Source organism: Podarcis gaigeae (assembly GCF_964106915.1).
Source record: "Podarcis gaigeae genome assembly, chromosome: 5".
Lineage (NCBI taxonomy): Eukaryota > Metazoa > Chordata > Lepidosauria > Squamata > Lacertidae > Podarcis > Podarcis gaigeae.
In genome coordinates, this window is record NC_139681.1 from 91,930,623 (window position 1) to 91,957,024 (window position 26,402).

A 26,402-nucleotide genomic window follows, 5' to 3' on the forward strand; every position below is an offset into this window, starting at 1 on the left:
CCTTGGCAGAAAGCAGGGGGGGGATGCCCATCACCTGGCACCTGATTGTAGTTGTACAGAGGATTAAGGAGAACAAACACAGCTGGTCGGTCGCTTCAGTTTTGGCCCTCAGCTCAACCCAGGAATGTCTGACAGGAGTGAACAGGCAGGCAGGGCTGAGAAACATGCTTCCCGGTTCAAGAAAACCTGATGTTGGAGAAATTCTCATACTCAGCAGAGTTTGGGTACCAAAGGTGTACCTTTGTTCTATGCCGTTGCTAGATTTATATCTCACGCTTCCTATGAGTAGGATACATAGCTCCCTCTCATTTTATCCTCGCAACAACCCTGTGAGGTAAACCAAGGCAATGACTGGCCCAAGGTCACCCACTAATGGGGATTTGAACCCTGGCCTCTCAGTTCAACATGCCAGGGCCTGTTCTGAGCACAGAGGGTCTATTTTTCACATTTAGGCTTCAGGAGACTGTGTAAGGACTGGAAACTCTGGGCCAAGCTATACAACCAGCAGGGAAGTGGCAAACTTTTCCTCAGTCTATATCACTACAGGCTGCACAAGGAGGGTGTTTTGTTTTGTTTTGTTTTGTTGTTTTGTTCTGTTTTGTTTTGTTTTGTTTAATGCACAGAAAAATCCCCTTGCATGTAGAAAAACAACACCACAGGGCAAAGGCTAGGCCAGTGGTTCTCGAGGACTGCTTAATGTGTCTTTTTTCCCGCCACTTGCAGCTATTGTAAAGTGCTGTCCTAGATGCTGCCTGATTTTTAATTCTATTTTTACAGACCACCTGCATGAACATCCAGGTTCACGGATGGTCTGTGGACCGCAGTTTGGGATTCATTCTCTCTGGCATGCTATATATTTTCTATATATTTCAACAGGGGAGCATTGCAAGGGAGACGACATCTCCTACATGCAGTCTGTGCAGACTTTAACATGAGATTCTGCTGTGCACTGCAAGCCAATGCATCACCTAAGCAGGCATGTCAACTTGCCACTTGCCAGAGTTATGAGAGAATGACTTATTCCCCACCACCACCACCAAAACCACACACACCCAATGTCTACTGAGTTTTGTCCATAAATGCCACTCACCCAACCAGGAACCATAACAGTTTTCCACATCAAGTGATGGGAGTGCTAGAGATATTATGCATCTCACGATCCGAACACCATGCTTCTATCAACGACTTGGATGATGGACTCAAGGGCATCCTGATCAAATTTGCAGATGACACCAAACTGGGAGGGGTGGCTAACACCCCAGAGGACAGGATCACACTTCAAAACGACCTTGACAGATTAGAGAACTGGGCCAAAACAAACAAGATGAATTTTAACAGGGAGAAATGTAAAGTATTGCACTTGGGCAAAAAAAAATGAGAGGCACAAATACAAGATGGATGACACCTGGCTTGAGAGCAGTACATGTGAAAAGGATCTAGGAGTCTTAGTTGACCACAAACTTGACATGAGCCAATAGTGTGACGTGGCAGCTAAAAAAGCCAATGCAATTCTGGGCTGCATCAATAGGAGTAATAGCATCTAGATCAAGGGAAGTAATAGTGCCACTGTATTCTGCTCTGGTCAGACCTCACCTGGAGTACTGTGTCCAGTTCTGGGCACCACAGTTTAAGAAGGACACTGACAAACTGGAACGTGTCCAGAGGAGGGCAACCAAAATGGTCAAAGGCCTGGAAACGATGCCTTATGAGGAACGGCTAAGGGAGCTGGGCATGTTTAGCCTGGAGAAGAGGAGGTTAAGGGGTGATATGATAGCCATGTTCAAATATATAAAAGGATGTCACATAGAGGAGGGAGAAAGGTTGTTTTCTGCTGCTCCAGAGAAGCGGACACGGAGCAATGGATCCAAACTACAAGAAAGAAGATTCCACCTAAACATTAGGAAGAACTTCCTGACAGTAAGAGCTGTTCGACCGTGGAATTTGCTGCCAAGGAGTGTGGTGGAGTCTCCTTCTTTGGAGGTCTTTAAGCAGAGGCTTGACAACCATATGTCAGGAGTGCTCTGATGGTGTTTCCTGCTTGGCAGGGGGTTGGACTCGATGGCCCTTGTGGTCTATTCCAACTCTATGATTCTATGATTAATTCGCACCAAGATTCCTGCATTTATACCTGTATCTAGTCCAACCCCCAGCAATGCAACAAAAGCAGCCATGACAGATGGCCACCCAACCTCTGCTTAAAACCTCCAAGGAAGGAGAGTCCACCGCCTCCTGAGGGAGTCCTTTCCACTGTTAAGCAGCTCTTGCTCTCAGAAAGTTCTTCCTGAGGTTTAGTTGGGATCTCCTTTCTTGTAACTTGAAGCCATTGGTTTGAGTCCTTCCCTCGAGAGCAGGAGAAAGCAAGCTTGCTCCATCTTCTTTTATTTTTTAAAAATATTTTTATTAAGCAATTTCAACATAACAAATTATCAAACCGTATAATCACATACATTATTTCCCCCCATTTTCCCCACCCCCTTCCTTCTATCCCTCCCTTCCCTCCACACCAGGAACTTCCCTCATCTCCTCTCTTTGATTTCTCTGCCCATATTATTCTTTGCATGTTATAGAATTATACATGTCCTTGCGTTGTCCATATTATCATGTTGTCAACCAATAAATTTGTGTATGTTTATTCAAAACCTGCCAAGGAGTCCAGTTCATTTCGTTGTCTTTTTAGATAATTTGAAAAAAGTTCCCATTCTTCCTTAAAGTCACAGTTGTCCTTGTCCCACAGTTTGTATGTCAATTTAGCCATTTCTGCATAGCTCATCAATTTTTCTTGCCACTGAAAATGATTTCCTCATTCTTTCATCCCTGTGCTATCAAGACTCTTGCCACTGTTGTAGCATACATAAACAGATTCTTTGTTTTTCCTGGAAATCCCTAACAAAATGCTTCTGGTTTTTTTACAAATGTCATTTTAAACATTTTTTTCAATTCACTGTATATCATTTCCCCAATTTTTTAAATTTCTCTACATTCCCACCATATATGATAAAAAGTCCCTTCTTTTTCTTTACATTTCCAACATATGTTTGACCCGGTTTTATACATTTTTACTATCTGTACTGGTTTAATATATCATCTATACATCATTTTCATATAATTTTCTTTCAAAAGAGAATAGTCTGTAAATTTCAAATTTACTTTCCACAATTTTCCCCAGTCCTCAAATTGTATATTATGTCGAAATGTAGCCTTATTAGACTTTACCGATTGGTTGGGTGAGCGTTGCTCCTGGAGAGGGAAGAAAGAGTCAAAAGACACCGAGGATGGTTCAGAGAAAGAGTTCTTTATTTCTGCTCTCCGGAGCAGCAGAAAGGCACTTGCATGGTCAGTTCACAGCAAGTCCAAAGAAATGAGAAATTTCATGCAGTATATATATCCTCCAGGCACCCTCTCTCCCCTTCCCCAGGAATCCAGCCATGTCAGCTTATACACGCAGGTTAACATCACACATGTTCCTGCTCCGGTATTCTTAACCATAAAAGGGTGTTCCTCTTCCTGTACTCCTGACCATATAAGGGTGTTCCTGCTCCTGTATTCCTTATCTTGGGGTAAGAAGGTCTCCTGGCGCTGTTCCTGGACTAGGTCTGTGCGTCAGAGTGTTGTCAGGATGTAAGATAAGACCCAGACGTGCCATCCTTGCTCCACTGGAACAGCCAAGGTCATCCATTCTCGTCACGGACTGATAAAGGAGAGTGCTTTGAGCACTTGTTTATACAGCTGGGTTTTGGCTCAAGAGCTCAAGTTAAAGCATTTTAGAAATGCACCTTTGGAGAAGGAAAAATGCGGGTTTTGGGGCCCGTTCCAGACTGACTACACAGTCAGATTTTTTAGATTTAGGAAACCCATTCCTTCACTATATCTTGTGCCCATTTGATCATGACCGATAAGGTTGTTCCATCTTCTGTGTGACAGGCCCAAGGTCACCCGTTGAAGTGGGAATTTGAACCTTGGTCTGCCTGGTCCTAGTCCTATGCTATTCCCCTGCTGCACATTAGCTGACTTTGTGAAATAACATGCACATTGATGAACAGCAGCAGCAGAAGCAGCTACCGATATGTTCAAAAGAAATAACATGCACATTGCTTGGGGATGATGGGAGTTGTCACCCCAACATCTGGAGGACAGCAGGTGAGCAGCTAACCGATAAGTTGGCTAAATGTTGCATGCGGCTCCCATTGGAGCTAAGGCAGAAAGGTGGGTCGCCCAGGCTATCGTAGCAAGAGCTCAAGCTGCCCTCCAACATTTTGTCCTCAGAGACATGCTGAAGGCCCTTTCTGCCCACAGCAGAGATCAACGAAGACTCTGAGTGAAGCCTGTGCAATTTTCCCCCCTCTCTCCCCACCTCGCGACTCACTGGGCATGTGGAAATTAATTTCACCGTGGTTTGTTTCTAACGTCCATCTCATTGTACAGAGAAAAACAAAAGACTTTTTAAATGTGGGTTAGAGGTGGTTTTAATTAAATCCCCAGTAGCTCAAGCTGCAGGGATGCATTAATCTTCCCCCTACGCACACACTCTCAAAAGTAAACAAGATGAAGGCCATATTTGTTAATGGAAACGTCCCTGTGATGTACTGAGTTGAATAGGATCCAAAATGCAGCAGTCTGATTGGTCCTAGAACAATAGGATCCAGAATGCGGCAGTCTGATTGGTCCACAGGAGCCACCCAATCCAGCTCCAGGTGGAAGTGAATCTGCAACCTGATTGGCCTACAGGAGAGTCCCGGAATTAGCCAATCATGTGGGGCCCATTGTGTAAATAATGTATATAAAGCAGACATTCTGGAGGAACTTTCATTCCTCCTCACCACACAAGCTGAATAAAGAGCATGAAATCCACTCTCGACTCCAAGTATATTTCAGTCCCATTCAGGTGGAGGAGTTCCACCAAGTATTCATTTTACTTGGAATCACTCTTTTTCCTGTACTGTGAAAAAATCTCTCACTTTCTCTCCTTTTCTCCGTCCCCTCAGTCATTACACCTGTTTAGACGGGAGAATGTCTACCTGTGTGGCCTTGGCAAGACTTTTCCTGAATCATCCACCATCTCTAAGAGATATGACGACAATCCTTTTTGTTGTGGCTGCTGCTTCTGGCCTTAAAACTGTTGGCTTAATAAACGGTCTTTGCAAAATACGCAAACAAGAAATAATGAGTAAGACAAGAGCTTGAGGCCTGATAAAAAGGAAGTCCTTTCCTCTCCACACACTTTGTGCACTTATCCTCTGGAACTCATCGCTACCAGATGTGGTGGTGGCCGCAGGATTAGGCCCAGTTTAAAACTAAGACGTGTGGGGGTATAGCCAAAGCACACAATGGAACTTTCTGCCTCTCCTCCCCTAAACCTCCCCAAATCTGTTTTAGGGTGTTCCCCAAGCCTCAGGAGCAGATTTGGGAAGACTGTGGGTCAAATTTCTCTAACACTTCACGTTTTTATTTTTATTTCCTACCTTTCCAGTAAATAAGGTAAAAGACCCCTGGATGGTTAAGTCCAATCATAGGCGACTATGGGGTTGTGGCGCTCATCTTGCTTTTCAGGCCGAGGGAGCCAGCGTTTGTCTACAGACAGCTTTCAGGGTCATGTGGCCAGCAGGACTAAACCGCTTCTGGTGCATGGAGGACCATGACGAGTGCCAGAGCACATGGAAATATTGCTTAGCATGGTGGCCAGGAGACTGAGCAACAAATCAAAATTAAAATTTACTTCTGCCATGAGCTCACTGGGTTGCCCAAGCAAGGCTCCTCTCCCCCTCCAACCTGGAGATAATATGACTGGCCTACCTTGCAGGGGGCTGGAGGGAATAAAACAAGACAACCAAAGCAACGGCCTAGGACCCTCCTACCTACAGGACCGCCTCTCCTGCTATGCCCCACGGAGGACCTTAAGGTCCACAAATGACAACACTTTGGAGGTCCCAAATTGCAAGGTGGTTAGATTGGTCTCAACTAGGGCCAGGGCCTTTTCAGTACTGGCCCCGACTTGGTGGAACGCTTTGTCACAAGAGACTAGAGCCCTGCGGGATTTGACATCTTTCCGCAGGGCCTGCAAGACAGAGCTGTTCCACCTGGCCTTTGGTTTGGACTCAGTCTGACCCTTATATTTCCCTCCCCTTATGGTTTTGATTTATGGGCTACTATTAAAATGAGGCTGCATTTTAAATTGTATTTTAACCCTTATTTTAATAAACTGGTTTTGTTTTTGTTTTTGTTTGTTTGTTTGTTTCCCCTGTTATGTTTTATTGTAATTTTATTGGTGTTAGCCGCCCTGAGCCTGGCTCTGGCCGGGGAGGGCGGGGTATAAATAAATTATTATTATTATGGTAGAACGATTCCTAACCTCATGGGAAGTGTGCAATTCAACCTCTAAGCTGCCTGTTTCACCAGGCATCTACCTCCCCCCACCCCAACATGCACTTTAATGTAGCCCTGATCCCCTGGAGAACTTTGATTTACATGGAATGATTCTCGCCCCATGTGTACAAAATAATTCAGAACCCAGCTCATTTGTTCCCCTTCTTGCTTATTTGCCAGTACGATTAGGCTGCTTGTTTATAACAATAACACAAAAGGGGGGGGGGAGAAGCCTGCCAGATATTTCTTCCTTTCCTGCCACATAGTGTTTTCTGCCTTTGCAGTGCATTGGCAGAGCCACCGTGTATGTGGAGCTCTACAGGAATGCAGAAAAGCCATCTGTGGGAGAAAATTACTAATCACTAGCAATTGCTAATCATTCTCTCGCACTAAGCAACTCCCGCGGGGAGGATTTTTCTTACATACAAGGACTCGCAGCACCCCGGCAGATGCTAATGCCACAGAAAGCACACAAGTAGCCTCATATGCACTTGGCTGGTGCCCCCCTCCACTCCCCTTTAAGGTTATATGATCAAGGTGTGTGGGCAGAACAAACATGCAAGAGATTAGAAAGTTTCTGGCGTCCTTTCAAGCAGAAAACGGAAGGGGTCTCCACAGCAATATTTATTAATTAGTATTTACATCCCACCTACTAGTTATTGAAGCTGCTTACAATATACTTGCAATGAAATAGATAAGAGTTACTGGGAAGGAGGGATGTAAAAAAGCATTGTTTTCCATCCCGCCATCTACTAGTTGCATACGGCATTGTTTCTATTCCACTGCATCTCTCCTTCTACCAAAAATTACATTATTTGCCTCGCTGGCTGCTGTAGAGAAATTATGTCAGTAAGTTACATGGTTGTTATGTTATTCCGATCCATTCGTTTCAAGGCATAGGAAACACAATGCAAATCCAGGGGAAATGTATCATTTATAGACTGAAAGCAACAATTGCAAATGCTAATTCACTGGATTGAGTTTTGTTGCAAACTTGAGATGAATTAGCAAATTTGCTAATGGGCAGGAAACTACAAGAAGGAAGCAGCTGGATGAAATGGCTCATGGTTTCAGCTGTCTCTATACTAATGCACAGAGGATGGGAAACAAGCAAAACAAATTGGAGCTTTTAATACAGGATGGCAAATATGACCTATTAGGCATTACTGAAACCTGGTGGGTTGAGGAGAAGAACAAGCAAATAGTAGGTTCTCTATGTGGAGAAGATGGAGAAATGCTATTGGGTGCAGAGGGAACAGCTCAACACCTACTTTGTCACTGTCCTCACCCAAAGGAATGCATTGCCCAACCTGGGGAGAACAGAGTAAATAATACAAGGAGGGTGGTAAGGGAACACCTAGCTACTTTAAATGAATTCAAATCTTCAGGGCCTGATTAGCTGCACCAAAGGGTACTAAAGGAGCTTGCAGGTGTGATCTCAGAGCCTCTGTCTATAATCTTTGAGAATTCTTGAAGAACAGGTGAGGTCCCTGCAGACTAGAGGAGGGCAAATGTTATCTCCATCTTCAAAGGTAGAGGGGAGATCCAGGTGCCAGGGACTCTGACTAACATTGGCTATGTCAAGATTTGACGGTGGGGTGTGCATTCATATAAGATGAACTTTCAGGAGGATGCCAGCATTATCAGTAGGGGTAGTACCTCCAGTTGAAATGTCTTGGGGGCACACTACTCTCATTAGAGAGAGCCAGAGTGTTGTAGTATTTAGAATGTCAAACGTTGACCTGGGAGACTTGGGTTCAAATCTGCAACCCAGTCATTAAACACACAACATTGGTGGCAGAGCTTAGAGTATCCCATCTTTGAGCTTGTGAAGGGCTTATCTGAATCCTGCCATGATTACAGCCATAAATTGTTGTTGTTGTTGTTGTTGTTCAATTTATAACCCGTCCTTCCTCACAAGGGTGTCCAAGGTAGCACTCTTCACTTTTCAAAGTCAATATATCGTAGTTCCTGAAGGCTTCTCTATAGTTCCCTAGCGAAAGGTGCAGGTGTCAGAGCCATGAATTGAATGTTCTTTGAAGCTGAAGTATATGTCACAGGAACTTGTCAGAGTTGGAAAATCCGAAATGTTTTTTTAAAAAAGTCTGAGGGAGTTTTGAGGTACTTGCATATAGCCAGAGAAGAAGAAATGAAGTCTGGATTTTATTTTATTTTTAAACGGCGGGCCAGAAGCAGAATGGGCAACTGCAAATGAGTGCTGTGGCTTTGGTTTGTGATGCTATTTTTATTGTGAAACTCGCATCCCAAAGCACATATTTTTTTTCTTTTCAATCTTAGTAACTCTGTTTTCGTAAAGTAGAATTGGAGAGCCCCTTCCTTGCCTGTAATGTTCGGCAAATCATTGCTCAATTTGGGATTTTCCTGTTGCCATGGCATCGAATGCTGTGTGGCAAATCAAGTTGTCAAAGTGAGTGACAGTTCTGATGGGACCCTCTTCTGTCTTCCAGGCTGGAGCCACAGGCCTAACCAGACCTACTGGGCTGGTACCCTTTCGCCGTGTGAATTAACGTGCATGGAGAGAAGCCAAGACCACTTCACCGGAGCGAACGTTTAAAAATAGCTTCTCTTATTAAGCTAATTACACTATGCGCAAGCATGACAAAAACTATTTCCTCAGCTAAATTTACCCTTTCTTCAGTTGCTCAAGCTGAATAGCAGGGTTTTGAAATCTGCGTGAGAAAGGGTGAGCTTTACATGTTGTTTGTCCCGCCCCCCCCCCCCCCCGTGTGTGTTTTTCGCAGGTTTTCAAAACTATGAGGTCAGAAAAACCTGCTAGTCTTCCATGGTTAATGGTTGTGCAAGTGCGCCCCCAAGTGGCGAAAGAAAGGTGCAACCATCCTTTTTAACACCTTTATCATTTTCAGTGCCTGTGATTCACAGTTTCGCCATGTGAGAATACAGGCATCCCACTCTAATAATAATAATAATAATAGTAATAATAATTAATAATTTATTTATACCCCGCCCATCTGGCTGGGTCCCACCTGCCACTCTGGACGGCTTCCAACAAAACACTAAAATACAATAACCTATTAAACATTAAAAGCTTCCCTAGACAGGGCTGCCTTTAGATGTCTTCTAAAAGTTTGGTAGTTATTTTTTTTTTTACATCTGGTGGGAGGGTGTTCCACAGGGCGGGTGCCACTACCGAGAAGGCCCCCTGCCTGCTTCCCTGTAGCCTCACTTCTCGCAGTGAGGGAACCGCTAGAAGGCCCTCGGTGCTGGACCTCAGTGTCCGGGCTGAACGATGGGGGTGGAGACGCTCCTTCAGGTATACTGGACTGAGGCCGTTTAGGGCTTTATAGGTCTGCACCAACACTTTGAATTGTGCTCCGAAACGTACTGGGAGCCAGTGTAGGCCTTTCAAGACTGGTGTTATATGGTCTTGGCGGCCACTCCCAATCACCAGTCTAGCTGCCACATTCTGGATTAATTGTAGTTTCCGGGTCACCTTCAAAGGTAGCCCCACAAAGAGCGCATTTCAGTAGTCCAAGCGGGAGATAACCAGAGCATGCACCACTCTGGCGAGACAGTCCGCAGGCAGGTAGGGTCTCAGCCTGCATACCAGATGGAGCTGGTAAACAGCTGCCCTGGACACAGAATTGACCTGTGCCTCCATGGACAGCTGTGAGTCCAGAATGACTCTCAGGCTGTGCACCTTACGTCAAATGTTCTCTGAGAACTTCCAGCCGAGAGTAAAACTATACACCTCTTTTCACACTTCCTTGACAATGTTTTCTGCTTTGTTGAGCCTAGTAATGGTGGTCCTCTGGTAGCTGTGTAACGGTGGCCCCGTTATAGTGCTGTGTCAGGACACAATAACACTTGGAAGAGGCTTTGAGTGTTCTAGCCATAGGTTGCAACAACTGCAAACCACTATTGTTACTGCTGCCCACGACATCCAGCTCGGCTGCATCCCTTTCCAACTGTCAGTCAGCCGGTCTGGCCCTGAACTACATTGTCTTCTAACCTGCCTGGGCCACCTCCACCTAGGAAAAGGCGTTCCTCTTTTTCCAATCTTAATTCCGGTTTCCCACATTTGCTCATCTGTTTGTGGTTTTTGTGCACCTTTAGCCAAATATATGCATTTTTGCAAACATTAATTGTCTGGAGAACCGCTTTGCAAAATTTGGAGAAGCAATTATTTCAAACACTGGCTGTGTTTCATTTAATTGTATTTTCCAGGAAGTGCAAATTAGATAGGTTCGCCTTTAAATGAATCAAATTCCTCCCACATCCCTACTTCCATCCTTTAAATCTTGCTCCCATCTTAATTTATGTCAATTTCCTCCTCCCACTTACCCGTATTTTTCGCTCTATAAGACGCACCAGATCACAAGACGCACCTAGTTTTTTGCTGCTACGCAGTGAAAGCAGCAATCCCTTTTGCTGTTCTGGCTTCTGGGATAGCTGCGCAGCCTGCATTCGCTCCATAAGACACACACATTTCCCCTTACTTTTTAGGAGTGAAAAAGTGAGTCTTATAGAGCAAAAAATACGGTATCTCCAGCACCACCTCCAGCACCATCAGTTTCCCCAGCTGACGCAACTAACCTACTAACCAACCATCTAACCACCCTCTGCTTCTCTCTCTATTTCCAGTCTTTGCCCCCTTGGTCTTGCCTAGTACTCCATTAATTTCATTCCGCTCTTCCTTTGTCCTAATCTTCCTAAAACATCTGATTGCCCAAAGCAAATCACCACAAAAGAATTTTGTGACCTAGCAAAATGGCCGTACTTGGCAAACAGGTTTGGCACGCAGCAGAAAGGGAGGGACATTGAGGGGAAGGGCAAGCAAGAATGAAGGATCTCAGCAGCTAAATTTCTGACACGCTGTCCAAGGTTATTTATTTAAGGCATTAGGCGTGACATTCTTCAATCTAATCGCTGTTCCACATCACAAGATTAGGAGGGATCCTGATAATCCACACAGAAAAATGTCTAAAGGCTTCTGAGAAGTGTCCATCATAAAAGCAGGAACCAAGTGACAGGGAGGATGCTATAGGAATGAGAACCTAAGCGTCTTGCTGGATCAGGCCAAAGGCCCATCAAATCCAGCATATCTGTTCTCACAGTAGCCAACCAGATGTCCATAGGGTGCCTGCAAGTAGGACCTGGGTCCAACAGCCCTCTGACCACTTGCAATTCCCCGCAAGTGCTATTCAGAGGCAAACTGCCTTCTTCCTTATGCAAAAAGTGAGTTTGCTATGCTAGACCCACAATTGTTCTTCTCTCTCCATCATCGGTAGTCAGAAGACGACTGACCAGTATCAAGTGTGCGCTGATACTTAAGTCTCACTCGAGCCCTGGCTCTTGTGGGAATAGCACCTGTATTCTTTAGGAGATTTCCTAGGCCCTGCGGACTCTGTGTTTGACTCACAAGGACCCATTTCCTGTTACCTGCTGCTCCCAGTTCATTACTCAACGCGTTGGCAGGCTTCCGTGGGGCAGAATGTTGAAACTATTCCAATTCTGCTCTTGACATTTGGCTTGGATGGATCCTTAAAAAAAGAAGAAGCAAGCAGCACTCTAAATCTTGTCCTATTGATGAATTAGAAGGCAATAATATTAGGTATTAAAAACTGGAGTTGAAATTGACATTATATTGAGTGAATATTGTTTGTTTGTTACAATAACTATTGAGTCAGATGAATTAAATGGAGTTAGAGGAATTAAATTTCACCTCAAGGCCTTTCCCATGAGGACTAGAAACCTTCTCAACATACGGAAGAGGGAAGTAAACTTTAACAAACATCCTCCTTAATAGATTATTCTGGTCTGACCCTACATTGTTCAATGATATCAGCTGTTTTTCTTCTTTCAGTCCTGCCATTTTGCTTTTTCTGTTATTGTGATTTTAGTAATTAATAGGTTTTGGTTTTAGAGGCATTGATATCAAGTATGTACTATTGTTTTTAAATGGTTGGGGGGTTTTGCATTTTTTTATATTGCTTTTAACTGTTTTATATGTGTTGTTCTACTGTAAAATGCTTTTGGGTGCAGTATTTATTATTACGTTCATGTCCCACTTTCCACCCAAGAAGCTCAAGGTGTTGGACTCCTTGCCTCTCCACATTACTGTCACAACATTCCTGTGAGGTAGGATGGCCTCAAAGTTGGTGACTGGCCCAAGGTCACCCAGTGAGTTTCATGGCCAAGTGGGGATTTGAACCTGGTCTCCCAGGTCCTAGTTTGATGTTATGTACTGAGTTGAATAGGATCCAAAATGCAGCAGTCTGATTGGTCCTAGAACAATAGGATTCAGAATGCAGCAGTCTGGTTGGTCCTAGAACAATGCAGCAGTATGATTGGTCTGCAGGAGCCACCCAATCCAGCTCCAGATGGAAGTGAATCCACAACCTGATTGGCCTACAGGAGAATTCCGGAATTAGCCAATCACGTGCAGTCCATTGTGTAAATAATGTATATAAAGCAGATACTTTGAGGGGACTTTCATTCCTCCTCACCACTCTGAGCTGAATAAAGAGCATGAAATCCACTCTCGACTCTGAGTATATTTCATTTGATATGCAAACCCAGTGTTTCTCAAACATGGGTCTGCAGTTGTTGTTGGACTACAACTCCCATCATCCCTAGCTGGGATGGTCAAGGATGATGGGAGTTGTAGTCCAACAACAGCTGCAGACCCACATTTGAGAAACACTGCTCTAACCACTATCCCACAGTGTTAGCGTGCCAGTGAATATCAGTTGTTAGAAAGGATCACAGCATAAGGAACAACTGCACATTCACAGCCCAGAGGCATCAGATTGGGAAAAGCAAGAATGCAGACCTAGACGGACCTTTGGACTGATCACCAGAATTCTTTTTCAGTAACTTAACTCTGCAAAAAAAAACCTCTGCAAACTGTGTCTCAGCTTGCACAAAAGGGTCTGGTTCACAATGTTTTGTGCTTTTCAAAGTTGCTTAATACTGCTCAGTGTGAAAGACTGAACCGGTAGGGAGTATGGCCCCACCTGGGGGGCAGACAAGGAGGGCGTGGTGGGTCTGTATTGCCCTAGATGGAGCTGGGTGAATGAGCTGGCTGCAAATTATGCTCAAAGCTGCCAGGTATTTTTTTGTAGTCCAGACGTTAGCCTTGTAACAAGCGGTTGGCTGCGGATTATCTGTGTTATCTGTGTGGCTGGTGGGAATGCTAAAGAGAGAACATTGTATGGGGAAGATTGCTAGGAATGAATCTGGGACAGGTTGCTATGGGGGGAGAGTGGGGGTGCAGCTTCTATCTCAGCTAATGATGCTGTTTTGTGAAGTTTTGCTATATTTTTGCATTTGATTTTTCTCTGAGATGTCTTCATATTCAAGAGAATATTCTATTTTTCCAAACATGTGTGTGTGTGTGTGTGTGTGTGTGCTTTGCATTTGACCTTTGTTTGTCATTATTTTGCTATTTTGTCGTGTTCTTTTATTCTCTAAGTTCAGTTGCAAGCTGCTTTGAAACTTAGTTATCTTTTAAATAGGCATTTACATTATTTTAATTAACTAATTAATTAATTAATACCAAGCATCTGAGGGGCACCTTTAGGATGGACCTGTTGGAGACAGGGTGTGCGTGTGTCAATCTGGGCTGCTAAATTGAGTCTCCAACCCCCCTAATTGTCAGCCCTACAAAAGAAATAACAGTACACAAGATTATCATTTCATATCTTTAAAATGTCTATATCATCTCGAGTGTCTTAGGACTGAGGGTGAAACCGATAGATGTTATAAACAAGTAAAAAAAAAGAAGAAGAAGAAGATCTCCTTTGTACACAACTGTGTCATGAATTCCTATTTCTGTGCATCTGAGGCGCACAATCAACCTGGAAATATCAAATTACTTTAGACAGTCTGAAGGGGGCAGTGGAGTGAGGGGCAGCGCTTAAGTCAGTTGCCAAAAGTTTTTATTAGTTTAGCTAGACCCTGCTGTAAGGTGGCAATTTATTTATTTATTTATTAATAATTTTTTATTGATTTTCCAATTTTATCGACACAACAACACTGAATAATACATACAACAACAGACACACACAAAAAGAAAACATAGATCCAACTTTCTTAACCTCCTTTTCATAAGCCTCTTTTCTCGGACTTCCCCATACCTTCCCCTTTTTGCATCCTAGTTTCACAATTTTTCAGCAACTCTTTTAGCCAATTAAAATTTAAACTTATTCTCCTTTTCAATATCACATTAAATGAAAAAAATAGATATAGCTGTAATTATACATCTTCCTTTCCCTTCACACTTTAACACTCCTCAATTTTATAACGATTTTTAAGATATACCTTAAACTTCTTCCAGTCTTCTTCCACAGTTTCTTTCTCCTGGTCGCGGATTCTGCCGGTCATTTCTGCCAGTCCCATAAAGTCAATCACTTTCGCCTGCCATTCTTCCAGCGTGGGTAGCTCTTGTGTCTTCCAATACTTTGCTAGTAGAATCCTTGCTGCCGTTGTGGTGTACATAAAAAAGATCTTGTCCCTCCTTGGCACCAGTTGGCCCACCATACCCAAAAGAAATGCCTCTGGTTTCTTATGAAAAGTACATTTAAGTACTTTCTTCATTTCATTGTAAATCATTTCCCAGAAAGCTTTAATCTTCGGGCAGGTCCACCAAAGGTGAAAGAAGGTACCTTCAGTCTCATTACATTTCCAGCATTTATTATTGGGCAAATGATAAATCTTAGCAAGCTTGACTGGGGTCATATACCACCTATAAATCATTTTCATAATGTTTTCTCTTAAGGCATTACAAGCCGTAAATTTTATACCTGTGGTCCACAACTGTTCCCAGTCAGCGAACATAATGTCATGTCCTAGGTCCTGTGCCCATCTAACCATTGCTGATTTAACAGTTTCATCAATTGTATTCCACTTCAACAGCAAGTTATACATCTTTGATAAGTTCTTAGTATTGGATTCTAACAGTTCAGTTTCTAATTTCGATTTTTCCACCTGGAACCCAATTTTCCTGTCTTGTTTAAAGGCCTCCATTATTTGAAAGTAATGGAGCCAATCTCATACCTTGGACTTTATCTTCTCAAAACTCTGTAATTTAAATTCGCCACTTTCTATTTCTAAAATCTCAGAATATTTTGGCCAGTTGGTTCTCGTGTTTAGCTTCTTCACCTCTTTAGCCTCCATTGGTGATAACCACCTGGGAGTTTTATTTTCCAGCAAATCTTTATACCGAGTCCAAACATTATATAATGCTTTCCTGACAATATGGTTTTTGAAACCCTTGTGCACTTTAACCTTGCCATACCAGATATATGCATGCCAACCAAACATGTTATTAAAACCTTCCAAATCCAGAATATCTGCATTTTCAAGTAGTAGCCAGTCTTTCAACCAGCAGAAAGCTGCCGATTCATAGTACAGTCTTAAGTCTGGCAGGGCAAATCCCCCTCTTTCTTTTGAATCAGTAAGTATCTTAAAGTTTATTCTGGGCTTTTTGCCCTGCCAGACAAATTTAGATATATCTTTCTGCCACTTCTTGAAACAATTCAGTTTATCCACAATTTGTAATGTCTGAAACAAAAATAACATTCTAGGCAATACATTCATTTTAATCACTGCAATTCGTCCTAGCAAGGTAAGCTTCAAGTTCGACCATATTTCTAGATCCTTCTTAATCTCAGTCCAACATTTATCATAATTGTCTTTAAATAAATTCACATTTTTAGATGTCATATTAATTCCCAGGTATTTCACTTTTTTTACCATAATTAGTCCAGTTTCCTCTTGGAACCTCTCTCTTTCCACGCTTGTTAAGTTTTTTTCCAATTTAAATCCTGCTACCTGACCAAAAACTCGGATTAGTTCTAAAACTCTTTTTGTACTAGTGTCTGGCTCCTGTAGGGTCAAAACTAAGTCATCTCCCATGGAGATTCTTCTTCATAAACTTCCAAGAAATATTGTCAAAGGCTTTCTCCGCGTCCACAAAAATCAAAACTGCCTTTGTATTACTATTAACTGTCAGCATTTCTATTATGTCAATTATGTTCCTTACATTATCCGATAGGTTTTTTACCCAGGAGAAAGCCTGCCTGGTCCTTACGAATCTCTTCCACCAACACTTTCTTCAATCTTTTTGCCAAAATGTCTGCAAATATTTTGTAATCCACATTCAATAAAGATATTGGGCGGTAGTTCTTGATCTGTTTTTTATCAACCTCAGTCTTTGGTATAAGTGTAATAAAAGCTTCTTTCCACGATTCAGGTGCCTTCCTCCCCTCTAATATTTCATTACAAACCTCCTTAAGCGGCTGTATTAACCATTCCTTTAACGCCTTATAGTATCTGGAGGTTAGTCCATCTGGTCCTGGAGATTTCCCTAGTTTCATATTCTGAATGGCGCCCTCTATTTCTTGCTCAGTTATTTTCTCATTCAGAGTCTGCACACTCTGTTGCGAAATTTTTTGTAATCCATATTTCTTAAGAAAATCTTCTATTTCTCCTTCATTTTCTGGCCCTTGTGCATAGAGTCTTCTGAAATAACTGAAAGCAATTACTGATCTCATTTGGCTTAGAAATGTTCTTTCCATCCACCTCCAAACTTGTAACAGTGTTCAATTTCTGTCTCTTCTTCAATTGCCATGATAGGAGTTTCCCACATTTATCTGCTGATTCAAATGTCCTTTGTCTCATTTGCTTTATCTTCCATTCTATCTCCTGATTCATCAGTTCCATATATTGCATCTGGTAAAACTTAATTTCTCTCAAGATCTCATGAGACTTTGGTTTAGACCTCAATTTCTTTTCGCCTTCTTTTATTTTTTCCAGAATCTTATCTTTCTTCTCATTTTGTTTCCTCCTTTTTAGGGAATTCTGCTGTATTAGGAAACCTCGCATCACGGCCTTGCTTGCGTCCCAGATCACTCTTTTCTTCACTTCTGTCCTCAGATTTATCTCAAAGTAGTCCCTCAGAGTTTTTTGGGCCTTTTTGTAGACTTCTGGATCTCTAAATAGGGTATCATTCATTCTCCATCTAAAGGAACCAGCTGTTGTTACCTTCATTTCCATCTTTACCGCGTTATGGTCGGAGCATGTCTTTGGGCAGATTTCCACTTTTTTTATCATTGGAGCCATTCCACTAGTAATCCATATTTGATCTATTCTTGTCCATGTCATCTGGGACTCTGAGAAAAATGTCCCCTCTCTCTCGAGAGGGTTTCTTAGTCTCCAAATATCTATCAAGTCCATGTTGTCGGTCATTTCGAAAAAAGTCTTAGGTAGTCTCCCATCCTTGGAAATCACCTGTCTTTGTGCTTTGTCCATATATGTGGAGACGACACCGTTCATATCTCCTAAAAGAATCACCTTATAATCCAGGTAGTCCATCAATGTCTCATGCAATTTCTTATAAAATTCTGCCTTCCCTTCATTTGGTGCATATATGCCGACTGTCAAAAACTTTTCTCCTTGGATTTGTATTTCAATTGCCAATATTCTTCCATGTTCATCTTTAAAAATCAGTTTTGGGGCCAATTTCTCCTTTGCATAGATCACCACTCCTCTTTTCTTAACTTTATCCGATGAAATAAATTCCTGTCCTAACCTTTTGTTTATAAGCAATTTTCTGTGTATTCTTGTTATGTGGGTCTCTTGTAAACAAATCAAATCCAATTGTTCTTTTTTTAGGATATGGAAAACTTCACGTCTTTTTCTGGGAAGGTTCAAACCGTTACAGTTCCAACTTAAAAATCGCAGAGACATTGTTGGTTAGTTTCCTCCAGCCGCACCCTGCGGCGGTTCTCCCTCTGGAGGTGATTTAAGTCCAAATGTCAAATTTCCCAAATCTGTGTCCGATGTCGAGTCCAGCACTCCTTTCACCAGGTCCTCTTCGTATCTGTCCATGAATTGTTCTTTATCTTGTACTGTTCTTATCCTAACTTTCTTTCCTTTGAAGTTGAAGGACAGGCCTTGCGGATATTCCCACCTAAAAGGTATGTTGTTCTTCTTCAGCAGGTCAACCAAGTTCTTAAAGTAGGTCCTTATCTCCAAGATGTATTTTGGGATGTCCCTGTATATTTGCACAGTAGCGTTTTCAATCTGAAGAGTTTTCCGATAATGCAAGTTCAGTATTTTATCTCTTTCCTCTTTAGATCTCAAAGTTATCAGACAATCCCTTGGGATCTTCCTACCTTGCCTTCTGCCCAATCTGAAGGCAGTTGTTATCTCGAACTCTTCTTCCTCTAGGTTCACCTGCCAAAATTCCGAAAGTTCTTTTGTGAGAAAGTCCACTAGGCTGTCCCCTTCACTCTCTGGGACGAGTCTCAATCTCAAGTTCTTCTCCTTACGCTGCATCTCCCACAAAGACAAGGTCGCCTCATGCTGGTCAAGCTTCTTGCAAACCGGTACTAAATTTTCCTGTGTGGATTCCGCTGTAAATTTGGCCTCCTCCGCAATTTTCCTGATTGTGGCGTTTTCTTGCACCAGTTTATTTATAGTCTCTGTATTAGATGTAATACTTTTGGTATTTAAGTCTAATTTTGCTGTAAGTTCTGTCAATTGTTTAGTATTTTCCGTACTCTGCTTGGTCAAATTTTCTAGAGATTCATTTATTTTAAGTAATGCCTGTGTCACTGAATCCATGAATGCTGTTATTCCTTTTTCCTGTCCTGCTGCACCTGTTGGCAGTAGTCCTGATAGTGAGCCCCTTTTCTTTTGTGCAGCTTTAGCTTTAGACCTTGTTGCTATTTCATCTACAGGGCCGCTCATGTCCCAAGGTCGTTCTCACAGGAACAGGTTTACAGTGGAAAAATCCAGTGACTTTCTTTTTAAAGCCTATGTTGCAACTGTCACCTTCAGCCCTCTAGAGGGAGCATCAATATGTCCAGTAAGCAAAGGAAACAAAGAATCCAACAGCCCTCAGAGGAGAAAAGTTTCTAAAAAAGTCTATCAGTCTTTTAGTTGCAACAATGTTATTTCACAAAGTCTCAAAAGTTATATCCAATAAAGTCCACTTTAAAACAAAGGTGATCTGACAGTTCCTGTCAAAGTGCTTCACCCAGGCAGTCCGTTCCCAGAATCAGAGACTGCGGGAAATTGTCCTTTTAAACTCCCTTATGCAGGTTACCTTTTCTTCTACTTCTTCCCCCCCGATCCTGCTTACAAGGGGGGAAAATTACATTACCTTTAAGTTTCGTTACCCGAAGGTAATGTAACCCGAGGGTCCACTGTATAACTATTAGGGCAATTTAGGACCAGGCTGGCCTGACAAATGCACTCAGCAGCCTCAGAAAGCTATCAGGATCCCAGCATGCTCTCAGAGACCAGCAGAGATACCTGCAATTACCTGCCCAACACCCAATCCACAAAATGGTTGTTGCTGTTGTTTTTGCCTAGCCACCATTTCTTCGGATGCCCATAATATGGAGTTGCACTGATGCATTGTGGGAAATTTAAATGGCAGTTTCCACTAGGGGCTGCCCAACACTAATCAGATCACAAGATCTCAACCCCCCCCCCTAAAAAAACAACACACACACACGAGCATGGCGCCCAAAATGGCTGCCATGCTCTCACGGGTATGACATGGCGCACATTTCCAAGGAGTGATTGTGTGAACCAGGCTCTCCATTCCTCTCAGGCTGCTTCCCTCTGCTCCGTCAGGCCTTGAGAGTAGGCTGAGGGGAAGCCCTTGTTGCAGCCATTATCTCTGCAAAGGAGGCCGCACGGCAGATAACTAGAAGCCCTGGCGGCTGCCGTCGGCCGCTATTAAACCGCGGCCTTTTCATGAGCCGTGAGCTGAATTCCTCCTCACCCAAACCAAATAAAATAAAATAAAATAAAAAAGTGAACCTTTTATTCATTTCATCATTATCAAGGGCTGCCACATTCAAATGATTCCTCTGGCAGTCCCTTCATTTCCAAAGGACGTGCCTCAAGAAGGGATTGGAAGCCTTTTGATTAAGAATAAGAGGTGAATGACACTCGCAACCCGAGCACGGCTGCTATCATTACAATGTACTCTCACTTCCACAGAGCCACCCTGTGCTCGCTCTGTCTCTAGGCCGCCTTTCATATAAAGCCACTGTACGGTGTGGCCTAATTGAACAGAAATATCTTACAAAAACACACACTCACTAAATTCCCCACAGATTTCGACGAAGGGTGGGTGGGGCGTTCTTTATTTATAGACGTGTCTCGCCTTGAGCTTGGTGTGTGTAACAGAGTTAGCACACAAACGTGTGTTTTCTGGACTACGTTGTTTATCTGAGGCCTGCTTTCCATACACGAGAAAACGAAGTCTTTTGCATTTATTCCCTGTCTTGAACTGAAATGAATGATCTTCCTTCCAGTTGCGACCCCATGGATTTCTACATTTTCTGTTTCTTTTCTGTTGTACGCCACCCCAATATTCAAGCAGTGAAAGATTCCAGGCGTTCACCCAGGGTTCGTGTTTCCTTTAGAATATATTAATAATAATAATTTATTATTTGTACCCAGCCCATGTGGCTGGGTTTCTCCAGCCACTCTGGGTGTCTTCCAACAAAGATTAAAAATACATTAAAATGTCACACATTAAAAACTTCCCTGAACAGGGCTGCCTTCAGATGTCTTCTAAATGTCAGGTAGTTGTTTATCGCTTTGACATCTGGTGGGAGGGCGTTCCACAGGGCGGGCGCCACTACCAAGAAGGCCCTCTGCCTGATTCCCTGTAACGTGGCTTCTCGCAGGGAGGGCACCACCAGAAGGCCCTCGGAGCTGGACCTCAGTGTCCGGGCAGAACGATGGGGGTGGAGATGCTCCTTCAGGTATACTGGGCCGAGGCCGTTTAGGGCTTTAAAGGTCAGCACCAACACTTTGAATTGGGCTCGGAAACGTACTGGGAGCCAATGTAGGTCTTTCAAGACCAATGTCATGTGGTCTCGGTGGCTGCTCCCAGTCACCAGTCTAGCTGCCGCGTTCTGGATTAGTTGTAGTTTCCGGGTCACCTTCAAAGGTAGCCCCACGTAGAGTGCATTGCAGTAATCCAAGCGAGAGATAACCAGAGCATGCAGCAGTCTGGCGAGACAGTCTGCGGGCAGGTAGGGTCTCAGCCTGGATACCAGATGGAGCTGGTAAACAGCTGCCCTGGACACAGAATTGACCTGAGCCTCCATGGACAGCTGTGAATCCAAAATGACTCCCAGGTTGCGCACCTGATCCTTCAGGGGTACAGTTACCCCATTCAGGACCAGGGAGTCCTCCACACCCGCCCACCTCCTGTCCCCCCAAAACAGTACTTCTGTCTTGTCAGGATTCAACCTGTGTTTACTTACACAGATACAATCTGAACCTTACGATGAAGGGATTCACAGCATAAACACCCCAAGAGAGTCTTGCTTCCCCCATAGTTATGGCTTTGGATTCTGCAGTCACAGCAGGCGGTGTGAGCGCCAGCGGTTTGACTTCACCCCCGGAGGCGCACTCCATTGCCTCTTGAGAGAGATGGATGCCAACATGCTGGCTCTCAAAATCTAAAAACCACTGTTCTAAGAACAGGCAATAGCTTTGCAGGGCTCTCACCCAGAAGCATGGCCAGGAGAGCTACAACAGATGTGTGAGAGTTTGTTTTGGTGAGGCAGACATTTCCTTGTTTGTTTTAAGTACATACCCTTTATTACAAGAAATTTTCATTTATATAACAATTACTTAGAACAATACAGTGCCCCATAAAGAACAAAAGGGATATTCATGTGTAATAGGTAATTAAACAACTAAAAACAAACAGAACAGAACAAAGGGAATTTGGGATGATAAAGAGCTAGAACTAGACACACATCAAGTGATTAAATATAGATGCAACTGTTTTGGATGTTCTGTTATATTAAGCATTCCTTTGCCATCCTATAAGCAAGTTTTCAGGGGAACTTACAACTATAAAAACCAACTGAAATACAGTCATAGGCACATTAGATAGCTCCCATGCTGCATTTCATAGAGTTTCATACAGTCCAATTGCCTGGAGCATCTTTGCAATCTTGTTCCAGGTCAGAGATGAGGGTTATAGTTCCCATCACAGAACTGTAGAGTTGGAAGGGACCCCAAGGAGGATCTAGCCCAGCCTGCTGCAATGTAGGAATCTCAACTAAAGTATCCATGGCAGATGGCCACCCAACTCAAGGCCTGGAAATGATGGCTTATGAGGAACGGCTAAGGGAGCTGGGCATGTTTAGCCTGGAGAAGAGGAGGTTAAGGGGTGATATGATAGCCATGTTCAAATATATAAAAGGATGTCACATAGAGGAGGGAGAAAGGTTGTTTTCTGCTGCTCCAGAGAAGCGGACACGGAGCAATGGATCCAAACTACAAGAAAGAAGATTCCACCTAAACATTAGGAAGAACTTCCTGACAGTAAGAGCTGTTCGACAGTGGAATTTGCTGCCAAAGAGTGTGGTGGAGTCTCCTTCTTTGGAGGTCTTTAAGCAGAGGCTTGACAACCATATGTCAGGAGTGCTCTGATGATGTTTCCTGCTTGGCAGGGGGTTGGACTCGATGGCCCTTGTGGTCTCTTCCAACTTATGATTCTATGATTCTATGATTCTAACTCTTCTTAAAAACCTCCAAGGAAGAAGAGTCCACCACCTCCCAAGAGAGTCCGTTCCTCTATCAAGTAGCTCTCGCCACAAGAAAGTTCTTCCTGATGTTTAGTCAATATCATACCTAACCAAGGCTGAGTAGGGATGGGCCTGAAGCTGGCTGGGATTGATGGATGCTGGAGTCAAACAATACCTGGAAAGCCATCCTCACTTTAGATTTTAGAACGGGGCTGGGGAAACTGTGGCCCTCTAGATGGACAATGTCCGTCATCCCTGACCACTAGCCATGCTGGCCAGGGTTGGCAGGCATTGGAAGTTTCATAACCTCTGGAGAGTAACAGGTTCTGCATTCCTAGAGCCTTTCTAGACACATGAAGAGCAGGGGACCTCTCTTGAGTGATCTAGGCTTCCTTCTAGAAAAAGGGCTCCCAAGGGAACTCTCATTGAGAAAAGAAAAAAAGAACAATAGGCTCCTTTCTCATTGAGAAAGGTTGCATTCAGCATGTGTTTGGGGTTGATATGACTTTATTTTATTTGCATGACTAAACCTTTCAGCATGGTTTCAATCTCTCTGTTTGCTTTTTTCCATTTTCCTGGGCTGCCTCCATGTTGCCACTGATTGAAAGTTAGCAATCCTAATGGGAATTCCTGCGTCACTCCTAAAGTAAAAACAACGGTGTCTTCTACTTGCATACTTAACCGAATCTAGATATTCTAGGGAAGCAGAACAGCAAAACAAAGGTATTTGGGGGAAGATGCATTCTGTTGCACACACTCACTCTCTTTCAGGAAGAAACCCTTTGTCTCCTCTCCCCTTGGCATGGGTCCTGTCATTCGGCCTCCACGTCTACTGCCATCAGCTGGCTGTTAATATGAACCCCTCCCTGCAAAAAAAGGCCAGCTTGTCACATTAAGAAGCCAGACCCCTTACCAAATGTGTTTTCTTAAGTGATGCAAAAATGGACAAATGGATAGGAAAGGGAGATAACGTTGTGTGTTCTGCCTTCCCTGTTATTTTTTCAAGACAGAACTTGATTGCTGGCTGGGTGGGAACTTGCGAAGGCATTCTTGTCATGATCCAAGCCTCTCTTTGTTTGACAATACGTGCAGACCCTAGCAGGTCGCCCCTTTCCTCCAAAAGCGCTTGGACAAATGACTAGTCATGATTGCTAGCTGATACCCCGCCTGAAAGCAAGAGCATACAAGGTGTTGCATGCCGCTCTTTAGCTTGGGTCACTGGGAATGATGGATGCCAAAAGGATGGCTAGATTAGTTTGTGTTGAAATCCAAGATGCTGCCTGCACAGGTAAATGTCACTCGGTACTCAACAGATGCATTCAGCCAAAATCAACAAGCATTTGGGTTTCAGGACTAGGAACCCGCTGGCATTTTCAACTATGGGATCAGCTTTCTCTGAGCACACTTCAGCCGTACAACCTTTTCCCCTCCTCCTTCCTTTCTTCATAGTGCCCTTGCATTTTCTCTTAAAACTATAAAGCACCTGTGGAGTGGCGACAGTTGCACTATTAGTGCAACCGATTCTTATTTTTTAACACGGTTGCTTAAGTGTAGACATTATCTGAAATGAGGGTCATTATAAAAATTATGTAAGGAAAGGCAGACATGCATGAAAAAACATGGATCATTCCTATGAATGCCATTTGGAATGCAAAGCAGGGCTTTTTCAGTGTTGGCACCCATGTATGGAACTCCTATCCAAGTGATGTCTGCTCAGCCCCTTCCAGTGCCCTGTCTTTTTGCACTTTCATCTCAAAAGACTTTTCTTCGCTCTTTTTTCTTTAATTCTCCAGATGATAGGTTTGCATTGTTTTTGGAAGATTTCTGCTGTACTTGCTGTGCACATGGTTTTACTGCATTGTTTTCTACTTCCAAGATAATTTACTATTTTCTCCCACTATTTGATTTTATTGTATTTTGCTCTGAATATATATTTAGAAGATGGCTCAGTCTAAATATATTCTGGGGTACAGAAATCCAGGTGCTCAGTAATGCCTAGAGCCTAAAAACTGTACCCCTCTGGGTTGCCGAATCATTTTTAAAAAAACAGGACATTTGGCTCAGGAAAATAAAATCTGGCTCCTAGATAGCTAGATAATGAAGGGATGATTTTAAAAAGGCATCTTTTGTGCAGTGAAGGAGCTGAATTGCACATACAATGCAGAGATGGCTGGACCCCAAATCCAAAGTCCAGGACGCTGCAACCCAGCCCCCCCCCCACCCAATGACCAACCAGACACTGGCAGATTATGGAGGCAGATCCAAACAGAGGCTAATCTGTCACTTTTTGTTTCTCTAGGCTGTTTTCCCAATATTAAGTTCAGTTCTCCACATTCCCACACATTTGCAATTTAAGTCCTCCTGAAAATTCATCAGCAGTCTAATGCAAACTTCTTATTCAAACAGCAATTTCCCCTAATGCAATGCATTTTTGTGTTGTATTTTCACTAATATTTTACACTTTAACCTAGTGAATGCATTTCTGTGCACATTACTTGGGCTGGAGGACTCCCTCACAAAATCTGGAAAAGTGTGCATTTGGAAGGATGGCTGTGTCTTGGTTGAAGTAGTTTTGGAATGCTCAGACTAGGTAGGCAAACTGAATTGAGGCCTGCTTAAACACATACGACTTTCAGGCTAGGAAAGGCATATCACTATTCATCATTTTAATCGAAACCATGAAATGGAAACCTCCCATTATGATTTCAGTGCCATCAATACCACAACAAAACAAAACAAAAATAAAATAAAAATAATACAAAGCCCATCTCATGGTTTAAAAAATTGAGTCTAATACTCCTGAAAGCATATAGTTTATTATTGCAGATGTGGTTCTCTCTAGCCATGGTTGAAAAACCTGAATGAAGGGATTTTTGCCGGCTCTGAAATGGTTGGCACATTTGTAGCAGTTTCGCCCAACCTCGGTCTTAAGGTATTTGTCTGTCAGCGATGGCTGGTTAACTGATAAGCTGACACAGCTCCTCTATGGGTCACTGGTAGAACAGACAGGTTCAGAGAACAGAAGACATTAGCACCAAACCCTCCTGTGTGTCTCCTCTTTTCTTCTTTAAGCTTTAAACTCTGTTGTCTTGAGCAACCAAGAAATAACTCTCGTTGATTGGCACTTAAAAATAAAAACAAGCTGGTTAGAATTAGCAAGCTGACCCATGCGGAGGAAGGTGAGTCTCTTGTTCTTCTCCTCCTGTGTCTAGGAGAGAGAATAATGTATGAAGGGAGAGAAATATAAGTGTCCTGAGGTCGTCTTTCTTTCCTTCTTCATTTGAGCCTCCAGGATTTGTGTTTGGGGAAATCCATCTTTGTGGGTTCCAGTGCTGACTGACCTGATCCGCACCTCCAAGATTAACGTGTGGATTGAAATGTAGCCGCCTATCAAACGTTGAGTTTCCAGCTCAATATAAGTGGCAAATGCTGTTTCGAGAGAAAATGGGAGCTATCCAACAGTCATAGAGCAGACCCATT